The sequence below is a fragment of the Cygnus atratus genome, chromosome 4, assembly GCF_013377495.2.
Source record: "Cygnus atratus isolate AKBS03 ecotype Queensland, Australia chromosome 4, CAtr_DNAZoo_HiC_assembly, whole genome shotgun sequence".
NCBI classification, from domain to species: Eukaryota; Metazoa; Chordata; class Aves; order Anseriformes; family Anatidae; genus Cygnus; species Cygnus atratus.
The window spans coordinates 58545489-58557862 of NC_066365.1; the positions used below are offsets into that span (position 1 = coordinate 58545489).

General features: G+C 41.1%; 1 protein-coding gene across 1 annotated transcript in view; it reads right to left on the reverse strand.

Annotated features, from left to right (window-relative positions):
- SLC34A2 (solute carrier family 34 member 2) overlaps positions 1-11987 on the reverse strand; it is a 54177-nt gene extending 42190 nt beyond the window's left edge. The window contains exons 1-4 of the mRNA XM_050710322.1: positions 11848-11987; positions 11476-11613; positions 10718-10780; positions 2602-2720 (exon numbers count right to left, since the gene is read on the reverse strand). The gene's annotated coding sequence lies outside the window, so the exon portion shown is untranslated. The remainder of the gene's footprint in view (positions 1-2601; positions 2721-10717; positions 10781-11475; positions 11614-11847) is intronic.
- Between the last annotated feature and the right edge of the window lie 387 nt (positions 11988-12374).

Below are 12374 nucleotides of genomic sequence, written 5' to 3' on the forward strand. Positions count from 1 at the left end.
TACTTAGCTACAGACTTTTCACATTTTCAGCTAATTCCTGAAGACACACACACATCGGTAGCCTACAGAGGTAACTGCAGGGTGTTAGGCTTTGAGTGCTATGAGCACGGAAACAGAAACCAGTCACTATCATGAGAAATCCTAGCTATGAGTAATGAGTAATCCTACTGAAACAGGTATCAAAATCTCCACTGAAAACACCAGCCAGCCTTTCATCTCCTTGTTTAAAACCAATTTAGTCTATTTTTGGAGACAAAAAGTTACCACAAGCACTCCTAAGGAGAGCAGAACAACATGAAAGCACTTAAAGATACCAGCAATAAGTCGCAGCAATGGGTTTTGTACATAAAGTCATCTGAGCTGGTTCCATCTCAGCACAGCTCTGGACTCCAGCACTGCAAAACACATATCAGCCCAAAACAGCCAGTGCAACACCAGGTGAAACCTGTGCTGGAGCTAGGACCAGGGAAGCCTGGTCTCCTGTGCCCCTGGGGGCCTTGGTGGCACTGCCCACCACCACGGCAGGGAGAACCATGTAACCCGAATAAAGATGTGTGGAAAAAAACAGATTGGAAGAGGAAACAGATGAGAGTCTGGCAAGAACCGATTATCTAATAGAGAGGAGATGCAGTCATAGCTGGTCACAGATAGATAGTGAGATTAGGGTCTCGAAATCAATGAGTGTTCTAGGATGAGTAAGAAGGGAGCCAGATCTGAGGAGGAGTACTGGTAACTCCCGTAAGGAGTGGGAGACAGCCAGGGAAGGAAGCTCTGAGTGGAGAAGCAGACTGTAAAGGAATTCTGCCTGAGAAGGAGGGAAGGATTAGAGGAAGAGCAGTTAGGTGCAATAGGAACCAGCCAAGCAGGCAAAATGGGGAAAAGCTGTGGGTCACTGATGGAATTAAGACACTCCAGAAGGAGAGCGGTGGCTGGGGAGGGAGAGAGGTTTGCAGGCTTGGGCAGCGATGTTCACAGTTAAGTTCAGAGGGACATCCAGGACTGGAGGGAGAAGGAGGCTGGTACAAGGTACCTGAAGAGAGCTGAAGAGACAAAAAAGCTGTCAGGGTGTGCAGAACTAGGTCAGGCTCAGACCAGAGAGGAGGGGAGAGAAGTGACCAGCCTGGGGAGAGAGAGGAGATGAGGGAGCAACAGAGTCTGTGCCACCAGGAACACACCTGGGATGCAATCCAGTACTCAGGAGCCTCTTCAGCCTCTCCCTGTGTCCCAGCTACAGTGCCACTTTCTATTTTAAACAGCAGCACGCTGCTGCTTTGACTGGGAGTGCCTGCAGGAATTAGGAGCTCAGGTCATGTTATTAACCACCGCCTCGCCCAAAGACAGATACAGATCTGTTACAAGAAACTTGAGGTTATTTGTATATCACTTTCTGATCTTTGAGCTTAAGCGTTGGTTTTTAACATAACTATAAAGCTGTTGCTAATGTTGATTACAGCAAAGGAGAACAAAAAAAAAATGTAATCAAGAGCAATCAAACATTATCTAAGGATTAATCTAGCCTGGTTAAGGAGCTGCATAACTCACTGAGTGTATTTCAGGAGTTGGTTTGTTATGAGATAATGCCAGACAGCTGACTTCTGCAAGGAACTTTTTTTCCTCATCAGTTTAATCTTAGAAAACTACTAGAATTACAGAAAATTATGATTGATCAAGCCTGTTCATTAATTTCACTGCAGTAGTGAATTGAATGCAGTTATCAGAGTGGGAAAACACTTTAAATCACTGTTCATCAAGAAAGATGAAGTCAAGCTCAGGAAAGAGCACCTGAAAATGGACAATTAGCGGCCTATGCACCTTGCTGTCAACCTGCTCTTAGATCGGTTCACATCAGCAGCAAAGACCGACCCTCTCAGCTGGCTGCAGACCTCTATTCTAATACTCGTTTTGCACCTGAGAGAGCAGGTATTATGTAAAGCTGCTTCACTTGTGAAAGAAACAATTTCGCTTGCATTGAGGGGAAAAATAGCCTTTTTTAAGACCACACAATGACAATTTAAGGAGACTGTTCAGTTCAGCTGTTATTCTTGTTATTCTATATAACTTATATCTGGCAAGCACTTCAGAACAGTGTTGACAAGGTGACTTGTTTTCTCAGATGTGAATCACAGTTCCTTTTGCTTTGCATATGCTTACACATATGTGTGCAGCTGTTCCTTGCAAAAGAGAGCATGACAGCTGCACTTCCATATTGCTGTCTTTCAGGGAGGGTAATACCAAAAACTGAACCTACAGCAATCTCCAAGATATCTACTCACTAACCTGCACTGATACTTTTGACCAGGTGAGGATCATGCATCCCCCTCAAAGACAGCATTCATTATTTCAGGAGGCTCTGTAAAATTGCAAGTTGTATTTCTTACTCCATTTTCATGTATTTTCCTGCCTCCCTCCTTACTCCAATATTTAGAATGCCTTTCCTTGTGCAAAGCCGCTCAGTTGGTGGTTTAACATTTCCCCAAAGTAGCGGGGAGTCATTCTCCCCTCTTTCCCTTGCAGGAGAGGCCTTAGCTTTTGGTTTACCTCAGTGTTGTCCTTTGTGTTATGATCTAAAACCATGTCAAATCTTGCGTTTCCCATGCTCACCTGATCACTGACCTCTCAAAGGGATACACAAATACATCCTTTTTTTCTTCCACATCTGTAAACTCCAAAGTGGGTTGATGTCATCCTGAGAGTCCTCGTCCCCTGCAGTGCCAAATGATCTTAATGACAAAAGAAACAAGAGCTTATTTAGGAAGATTTCAGGTCATGGTAGGAGACCGAAAACAAAAGCATCACAAATGTAGAGCGCAACCCATCTGATGTTCAGCTGGATACCTTCCAAGATGCTTTTGCCTCCCTTGCTTCAGAGTTCCCCAGATGTATCCCATGAGCTGGAGCTGGGAACACAGGTTTTACTGCACCAACATGTCTTCCAGGTGTGTGCCAAGTTCTGAAATTTTCTATGGCAGGTTGGAGTAGACAGAAGGTTGGTTCCCATCTTCTCCCTCTGTCAACTTCACAACTAACATTTCAACTGCATTTTTCATTTTGTACCTTCTTCTCAGGATAAATGGCCTTAATATTGAAAAAACTTCTTGACTACTAATTCTGTGTAACAGAACAGCTTTCACTGTGTCCTTACTCTTGTTTAGAGTTAACATCTTAGAAGATAAACATGCTGCTATTTTTTTTCTTTGTGAGCAGGAAGAAACTCGCCAGATGACAACCTGCCTCTGCTTTATGACTGTTGACTAATGTCTGTGCCTTATCATCACACAGCTCTATCTGCAGACTGAACCCTGACCTCACCTAGAAGATATTACTGGATTTCACTTACATCCTATGGGTCTGATCCCATAGGGATCGGATTTGGGACATTTAATGCCAAAAATCCCAAAGTCCTAGATACATGGGCTCATTCTACACCATTTTCTCATCTCTCAGCAGTTACAGGTTCAAAACACTGGTAAAATTACCTGATTTTTTTCCATGTTTAACTACCTTCTTCCAGTGATGAAGGGTATTTTATTTTATTTTTTAATTCCTGCAATATTGTGAAAATTTGCATAATAAACCATTAAAAAACATAATTTTCACAGCATCACAGAATGGTTGAGCTTGAAGGGGACCCCTGGAGGTCATCTGGTGCAGTCCTCTGCTCAGGCAGGGCCTCCCCAGAGCAGGCTGCCCTGGACCATGTCCAGGTGGCTTTGAAGATCTCCAAGGAGGGAGACGCCACAGCCTCTCTCGTAAATGCTCTGTCTCCCACACAGTAAAGAAGTGCTTCCTGGTGTTTAGAGACCTCTGACTCTGTGGCTTCCTCTCCAGAAAAGCCAAGAAACAGAAAAATCACTCTCAATTGCTCATCCTGCTCCTATTTGCAGCTCTCTCTTCAGAAACAAAGCCCTACCACCTTGTAGGTAGAATCCTGACATTGTCCTTGCACACACTTGAAGCTCCTACTCATCCTCTGGTACCAGAGCTGCTGGCCTCTAATCAAGTCTAATAAGGTGACCATGGATGTTGGCCCAGCCACAGGAATAGGAACAAAGTTTTATTCTTGGGCTGTCAATTTGACACTACCAGAACATTGCTAAAATGTCCTGAGAAATATTAACCATTTCTGGATGCTGTTACACAGTTTTAGGAACCAAGGACACAACTTTGTATTTTGAGTCTGCTTTATAATTGGCTAATATCTTCTCAGGCAGCACTTGCACCCACATGTAGGTATCTGAGCAGCCCCAACATCAGATGTAAACATTATTTCAATCATTAATTCAACACTGGCTCAACAGTGCTTAGCAGTTTTGGAAAATCATCCCTGAACCAAATGATTCATAAAGGTTGTGGTGTTTGGAGGTCCATATTCAAAGGATGCTGATTGCTTGTGTGAGTTCCCGGAGGGAGTAAGTGCATGCACTTGCTGAAACACGCACAGTGAACTATACAGAACAGGCAGAAGGTAGGCAAGTGCTGTGCTGACTGGTGTTCTTAAGATTTGGGTTTTACTTCTATAAAAATGAATTATTTTGTTCTACTTACCCAACACAGCTACATTACTTTTGTGTACAAGCAGTGTTTCTGCTCACTCTCCTACCTTTTATTTTTGTTTCCTCCATCTCTGCACTTAAGGGATGTTTTCGAGCTCCAGAACTTAAATATTAGCCATTAGGTACTTATAGAAATATCGGGAGTTAAAGATACATCTCACTTAAGAAACCCCATGTGTACTGCTCTCTGCACCTCCTCTGGAGATCAGCCATCCTCCACCTCTTCCTCTGGGACCACTTATAAGTTGATTCATCTTCTTTAACTTGTTTGACATGCCTAATTATGACATAGTGCTATCATTCAAGGATGCTGTCAGATAAAAAAGAGGGTGTAGTCTCCATGCGAACACGTTTTCCTGCTCCTAAGTCAAAGGCCTTCCTTTAATTAGAGTCATCTAATTAATTTAGGCCCAAATGAAGCTTCACAGGCAAGGGCAAATCCAGATGAGGCATCATAAATAAGCAATACAAATCACTCATTCATCCTATAATTATTAGATGTTTTCAAAACAAGCCTTGCAAGGAGGTTGAGGTCCCCTTTTGTTTCTATCAGGAAAGGAAGAAAAGCTTCTTTAATCATCCTATTTTTAAATGTATTTATAGAGAAGATGATTAAATGAATAAATACAGTAATCTAAAGTGCTTGCAAAGCAATTAAGACAGATTTTCAAATTATTTACAACAGCTAAAGCTATTAGAGCGATGGACAATCAAATCCTTCCCCTTGAAACAGTTCTGGCAATTAGCATGTATTATTCCTGATTATTGAAAGGCTGCTCATATTTTTAATTTGGGAATTTCTAACAGAGTGAATCACTAATCCAGTCCAAACAGCACATTTCACCTCAATCAGAGAGTTGTACTTAAAGCTTACACTTTAAGCCCCAAACTTGGTGGTATTCTGATACCAAGTGATGGCTCAGCTGTCTATCCAGCATCTAGCTACCAGTTTCCCCATTTGCTTTGGTCCAAATTATCTTTCAGTACACATCAGCCGTTAGTCCTGGCAGGAAAGGATGGCAGAATGAGTCCACCACTATTTTCCAACATTTCTTTTTGAGGCGGGATACAAGTGGTCTGTGAGTAAGCAGTAAAGGTGATGTGGCTGGAGGGAGCTTTGTTCTTCCAGCTGCACCACCAATACAAGGTGGATGAGATGAAGAGACAGAAAAAGCTGCAGTTCAGTGGGATTTCTGCAATAGGAAAACTGCCTTGTCTCTGCTCCTTTGCATCTGACCAGTCCACACCTCCAAGGCAGCACTGCTCACACAGGCTATAGAAATAATGCAGTTATTCTGGAAAGAAACGAACAGACCCTCCTGTTACAACTTAGAAAACAAAGATTTGTGCAAGTAAAAGAAAAGAAAGGAGAAGCCAGGTCTCTGCTCTCATCTCTCAACTCCCACAGCCCACTAGCTCTAGTTTGTCTGCACCAGCATGCAGTACACCATTTGTGTTCAAGGCCTTCCAAGTACATTCCGAAGAGCATCTTGAAATGGCAACCAAGCAGCCAAACCAGACACAAGTTTACGGGACGTGATGCTGATGAAGCAATCACAGCAACTCCACCACTTAATCTGAATACACAGAGGTAAAATTTTCCCCTCTTGATCTGGTGAGCTCAAACCCATTTTCAGTTTCAGTGACTATTTGAGTGAAAGAGCAGATTATCATGAGCTGGGAAGATGGCCATTAATTTTCCTCTAAAGCAAAACAAGTTTTTAGGAAGAAGTAATATATATATATATTTCCAAGCAATCAGTTGCTCATTGCTGTAACAAATGAACTTACAGACAGTGAAGAAGCAATTTTCCTCCTTAAAGTAAATCTGCTTTTTTTGTTGTTTTGTTTGTTTGTTTTTCCCTAGCTTTATCTGTTGGCCTGGTAAAATATATTAGTTTCTCAAAACATCACAGGTGTATCATAATCACCACTACAACAACTGATTACGGTAGGTTCTTATATTAAAGAGGAATTTTAGGACAAACCCAAAGGAAGATTAAGCCTTTTTTTCTGAAGTGCCAATAATTAGGCCAGAGCACTTCAGCCTGTGCAAATGAAGAAAGGACAGATTTAAGTAGGCCAGATAAGGCTACCAGTAAGTGACATGCATTTCCCCAAAACACTTCCAGGATGAGCTCCTAATGATCAGTGCTTGGGACAAGTTTACTGACAGTGGCTGATCTACACACCTTTGTACCAAAAGATTCCCAAACATAACCATTAGGTCAGTAGAGAAAGTGTCCAAGTGCCCTGGCAGGTCATCCTGCAGAGGACACCGGCATTTGAAGTGTGCATCTGATATAATAAAAACATTGCTGGAAGGCTCCCAGAAATACCTGGTTACTTAAGACAAAGACAAACAGGAATTCAATAGCAGCTTTTGCAGTTAGAGAACAATGAATCCTGTAAATATTTTCCACTCATTTAATTTAAAAACAAATCCACCTAATCTGCATTCTCATTTTCTGTACTTGCTTTCAGTTGTTATGGCAAACAATTGGGCTAGACGGAATACTCTCACGAGCTGGCTGCTAAGCAATTAATACAGAGATCACTCTGAACTTAGCAGCAGCAAATATGTCCAAGCAGACTGGACAAGAGTAAGCTAAACAATCAGAGAGGAAAAAAAAAAAAAAGTTATTCTGTATAGTCAAAATATGTCAGTAATAAACGAAATGGGTCAAGCTGGCTTCTTAAGACCCATAATCGCTCCAGCCTCATTACCCTCCTCCCCAGTTAGCCCAGTGAACCCAAGACACCAAACGTCACATCATAATTCCCTTTTTTTCAGGCCATTAGCAGTCAGTAAGCACCAGCAAAGAGGGCATGGTGATATTCCTCCAGAATCACAACACAAACAGTCAGAAATGGGAAAATACAGGTTTAACCAGAAATCTTAAGTCACAAATATGGACTTCAGCTGAAACAGAAAGGATGCAAAGGGAAAAGGACAATAACAAAAGGTCTTCCAAGGTTTCTGTCCTCTGGTACAAAGTCAAAGCTTGGCTTAGAGAAAGTAATGAAAGTGCCAAACATCCAGAACTGTAAAATAATCTCAGTGCTTTATGTAATAAACCATGCAAATCATTCACCAGTAAGGAAACGGTATCGCCAAGCTTCTGGGGGTTTCTTCCCACACAGATCCTCTCCTTCCACTCCAGAAAGTTCACTTGGCCATTTCTCTGTGTTTTCTGGATGTTAGGTAACTGCTAACAGTTACCTAGCTAGCTGGGCTACCAGGTATCCAGAAATTCTTGATAAATGGCCACTTCACAGACCAACCCGACAATGTGTGTGCACTGACTGCTGGCAGTCAGACCTACTAGACACAGAGTGCATGAGCTGTGCACGTGTGGTAAGCTCATCATGTGCAGGACACCAAAAAAAAAAAAGAATAAACGATGTATGTCTTTACTTAACACACACAGCGAGCAGGCTGGGGGCCAGCAATTTTTACACTGAGGCAATAAAATAAAAATCGTACCTTTCAGCAAGCTTTTCACCGATCTGTTGAGAGCCTGCATCAGGTCCATGTGCATTTCAGATGTGCTCATAACAGTAGGAGCGCATGACCACCTGCTGCAGTCCCATCTCAGGAGAAAATTCCTGGCCAAGCCCGGATGTTCAGAGCTACGTGCCTGGTGCACAGCCCCTCTCACAGTCACACGAAATACCCAGTTAGTCCTGGTGAGCCCAGGAATAGCAAGAACCAAGGCAGATATACATCATCCAGTAAACCACAACCATTATTTTTGTATGTATTCTCTATGCGCTCATTAGAGTGATATTAAAAAGGATCCAGGTTGTTCTTTTACCAAAACCGATTCTACTTTATAGGAAGATGTGAGGATGAGACTACCTAAATGAGCTGCTGTAAGGTGAGGTAGGGCATGGATTTATGGCACACTAGGCATTCCACAATAATTGCCCTTTAAGCGTGCCCTTATCAGTGCCAGTGGGCTTGCTCTGCTCTCACTGCAAGGTAGCTACCTCGCTTGTACTACCAAATGACAGCGTGTGCGTAGGCAGGCACCACTCACTAGCTTATTTTTGTAAAACCAAACATTACTACACAGTAGTTTGTGGATCCATACATACTGGTCCAGGTTTTTAAAGGGATTTGTGCGTTTAAAAGACTGGCACAAGCAAGACTAAGCTAAATCACTGCACATACTACAACAAGGACAACTTGGTTCTTTGTTTAACTAAGAGATGCAGCACGGGTCTTTTCAAAGCACAGCCCCACCTGCCCGTGTGAACCTTGAGAGTTGCCCGGTGCTAAGATAGGAACAGATGCCTTATTAGCATGCAGAAGCAGTATTGGGGTGGTATTGGGAGACATCAGAAAGGCATGCTTCATTTTAGTTCATGTATTTCTGGATAGGTAAGGAACTTCAGCTGCATTTTTAAAAAAAATAGCACTACATCTTTGTCATTGCAGTAGTATTATCAATATTTGCCTACAATACTGGAAATAAACCTTTCACTATGTCCAGACATGATTTACAGATGTACTCCTTCAAATAGAAGCACTGTGCTAGTTTTAAGACAAATCCTTTCTTATGTCCAGATCTGATTTAACAGTTAATTTCTTTCAAATAAAAATATGTGATGCAGATTTCCATTTGCTTTCTGCCAGAATCTTTTGTTTTTAGATGCAGGGCAACCTTTAACATGCCTACCACTCCTGTACAGCAAACGGTACACCTTAGCAAGCGCTGACACATTCCACTAGATAAAATGCAAAATTGATGACAAAATTGAATCAACTTGATAAGAACAGCAATGTGTTTGGACCTCCTACTTGATGGAAGCATGCTAAAGAAAATAACTCTTTTTTTTTTTTTGGTCATCACTTTCACATGAGGAAACAAACCAGAAAAAAAGTAGCTCTCCAGGCACACTCCATGCTTGAACCAAATTGCTCTAAGACAGCATGTCCGTCTGCATCGGACAGGTTGGGGTTGCTCTCGAACTCTTTGCTGCTTCACATTTCCAAGACGCAAGGTCTCATGTCATCAGCTTTGACTAATGTTGTCTCCACCTATGTCTGTCTCACTTCCTCCCACATTCACCTCCCACTCTCCATGCTCTACCCAGATGACTGTCCCTTTTGGATTCTTCATCCACTCCCAACCCTGGTCCTTCTGATATCCCACCCATGCTAACCAACGCAACCTCGCAACCAGTATCTACGAAATACTTTCCCTTCATCATGAGCTCCCAGAAAACTCCTGTCCTGAAAAGATTCCTGTCACTGTTAAAGATTACAAGGATGCGTAGAAAACATGTTGTGTGCAGTACCTTGCGTCTGACCCTATTTCCAGTGTATGTTTGGTAACGTCCAGACAATACAGATAAATACTTTGTTAGCTAAATGAAAGTACTAAAATAGTTTTGCTTTTCTTTTTCCCCCAAGAGACAAACTTGGTTTTAGTTTTTCAATGAAAGTGTAAAAATTGGACACATTTGATACGTATTTTTTTCCCTTTCTCCTTCCCTATCTCAATATAAATCTAATAGGGTTTTCCTGATTGTAAAAACAAGCACTTTATCTATCTTGTCTTTGCGATGGCCTCTATTTTATATTTTATGAAATGATAACTTTGAAAACATGGATTTGAATACATATTGGGAGAGGAACATACATTTACCACTCTCCCCAAAACTAAACAGTTTGTTATCCAAAATGTGTACATGCAAACATAAAGGACTTAATTTACTAATTTCACTTTCCAGAATGCCTCTGTAACACAAGTAAAGTGAGAGTGAAGATCATACAGCTCAGAAATACCGTTCAAGGGATCTGTAATACTCCTTCTCCCAAGCTTATGGGAAAAAATCAAGTAGGAAAAAAACTTTTATTTTTCTTAGCCAAATGATTTTGAGTTATTTGAAACTGAATATTGGCCCAAATGTTTACATTACCGAGCAAATGTTTGGTAGACTCCACCCAAACAATGAAGCAACTTTGAGCAATGAGTTACAGAAACTGTGCCTCCCTCACATATTTACTTCAGTAAATGTCTAAAAGCAATCCCATACTCATGTATCGCAGCGAGAAATGAAAAATACTGGGAGGATCATAACATTTGGATCAAAAACCCTCTTTCACCATAATGTAGATAATGTCTGTGTAGGACGAGAGACTTTGTACTCACTTTCATGTCTCACGGGTGTTCTCACTTATCTATTCTTCTCAATGCTTGCAAAGTTATTTTCTGCTTTGACAAAAAAAAAAACTATTTTTAGAAAATTTCTCAACTCTGGAAAAAAAGTTTTAAAAATAACATCTGGAAAGCCTACTAGAACGAAAAATAACTTACATCTTCCTCTTGATCAATCTAACTGGCACTATCAAATATTTCCAGTTTTATTTAAAACACTCCCATAAATTGAGAAGACAAGATCCTGGAAATAATTATACTTAATCCACAATACTGATTGAATAGGAATTCCACTGAAAACACAAATGCAGTCTCCCTCACATTAATGATCAACTCCTTCAAAATAAATTACTATAGAATTGTGTGTAAACATTAAATTAAGAGCTTTGTCAAAGATACGGTTATAACAAGTTACATGTTATGATATGGTTATAACAAGGATATGGTTATAACAAGTTATGGTTACTACTACACAGATTAAAACTGGAGAGCAGAAGCATGTGGACAAAGTTGGAGTTTTACCAGTAATCAAAACTCTGAGTTAACTGTGGAAAATACTAGATTACAAAAATACTATTTACTCATTTTTGCTGTATGACATTTTCTCTATTTTCTACTGAACTAGCAAACAAAGGTGAAACAAGAGTATCATCTAACCAGCTTATGCAGTCATATGCAACATAGTGAACATTTTTTTCTAAGCCAGTGCCTGAAATTTTTGCTGGCTACCCATGGCTAATACATTCCCTTACCTCTCAAAACAGACCTTTACTATTATGGCACTACAGCACCTTGCATCTGCCCCACATTTCTAAAGTGCTTCTAGATATGTTGGAGGAGGGCTGAGATTTTTAAATTTCAGTTTTCAAAGAATGCAATGTCTTTCTTTCCTAAAACAAAACAAAAGAATCAGAGGCTAAGAACCTAAAGTGTTAACAATAATTATGTATGTTATTAAGGAACATTCCTGAAAATTACTACAAAGTTTGCCTTGGGGCCAAATAGTTACGACAGAAAAAGTGTAAAGTCTCCAAAAACTAGACCAGAAGACAGGAACCCAATGCCCTGATTGCAGAAACCAGTACAGAATTACCACTAGAGCTGTTTCTCTACAGGCTGCTCACCTCTGGCAAATCACCTCTTATGAAGAGCTGGCTTGAGGAGCAGACTTTCACTATGGAAATCTGCTATACCAAACCAGCAGCTGGAAGAATAGAAGACAAGGAAAGTAATGGCATGGCACGATCCATGTCCAACCGCAGTTGCTTCTCAACCTGAAAAACAAATAATAATAATACTTTCTAACCTCAAGGTGTCGCAAAGTGATGGCATTTTCAGATACTGCCGAAGCGCTGACACACAGCACTGGTAAGTCAAACTGTACTTGGCAAGGACACCAGCTTTAAAACAAATCTCTGTCCCGGGAGAGGGAGCTTTAGGAAACAATCTCAACTGGCATCACTTCACAGCGCTGATACCTTAGTGACATAATATTTTACTGCCAAGTCTGGCATCCTCTTGTGAATCTAAATGGAGCAAAGAGGTCATCATCCCTGCCTGTTTACTACCACTATTCAAGCACAGGCAGCAGCAAAGTTCTTGTGAGCAAAGTCATCTGGATCAGCCTGTGCTGCAAAGAGTGGTATAAGCA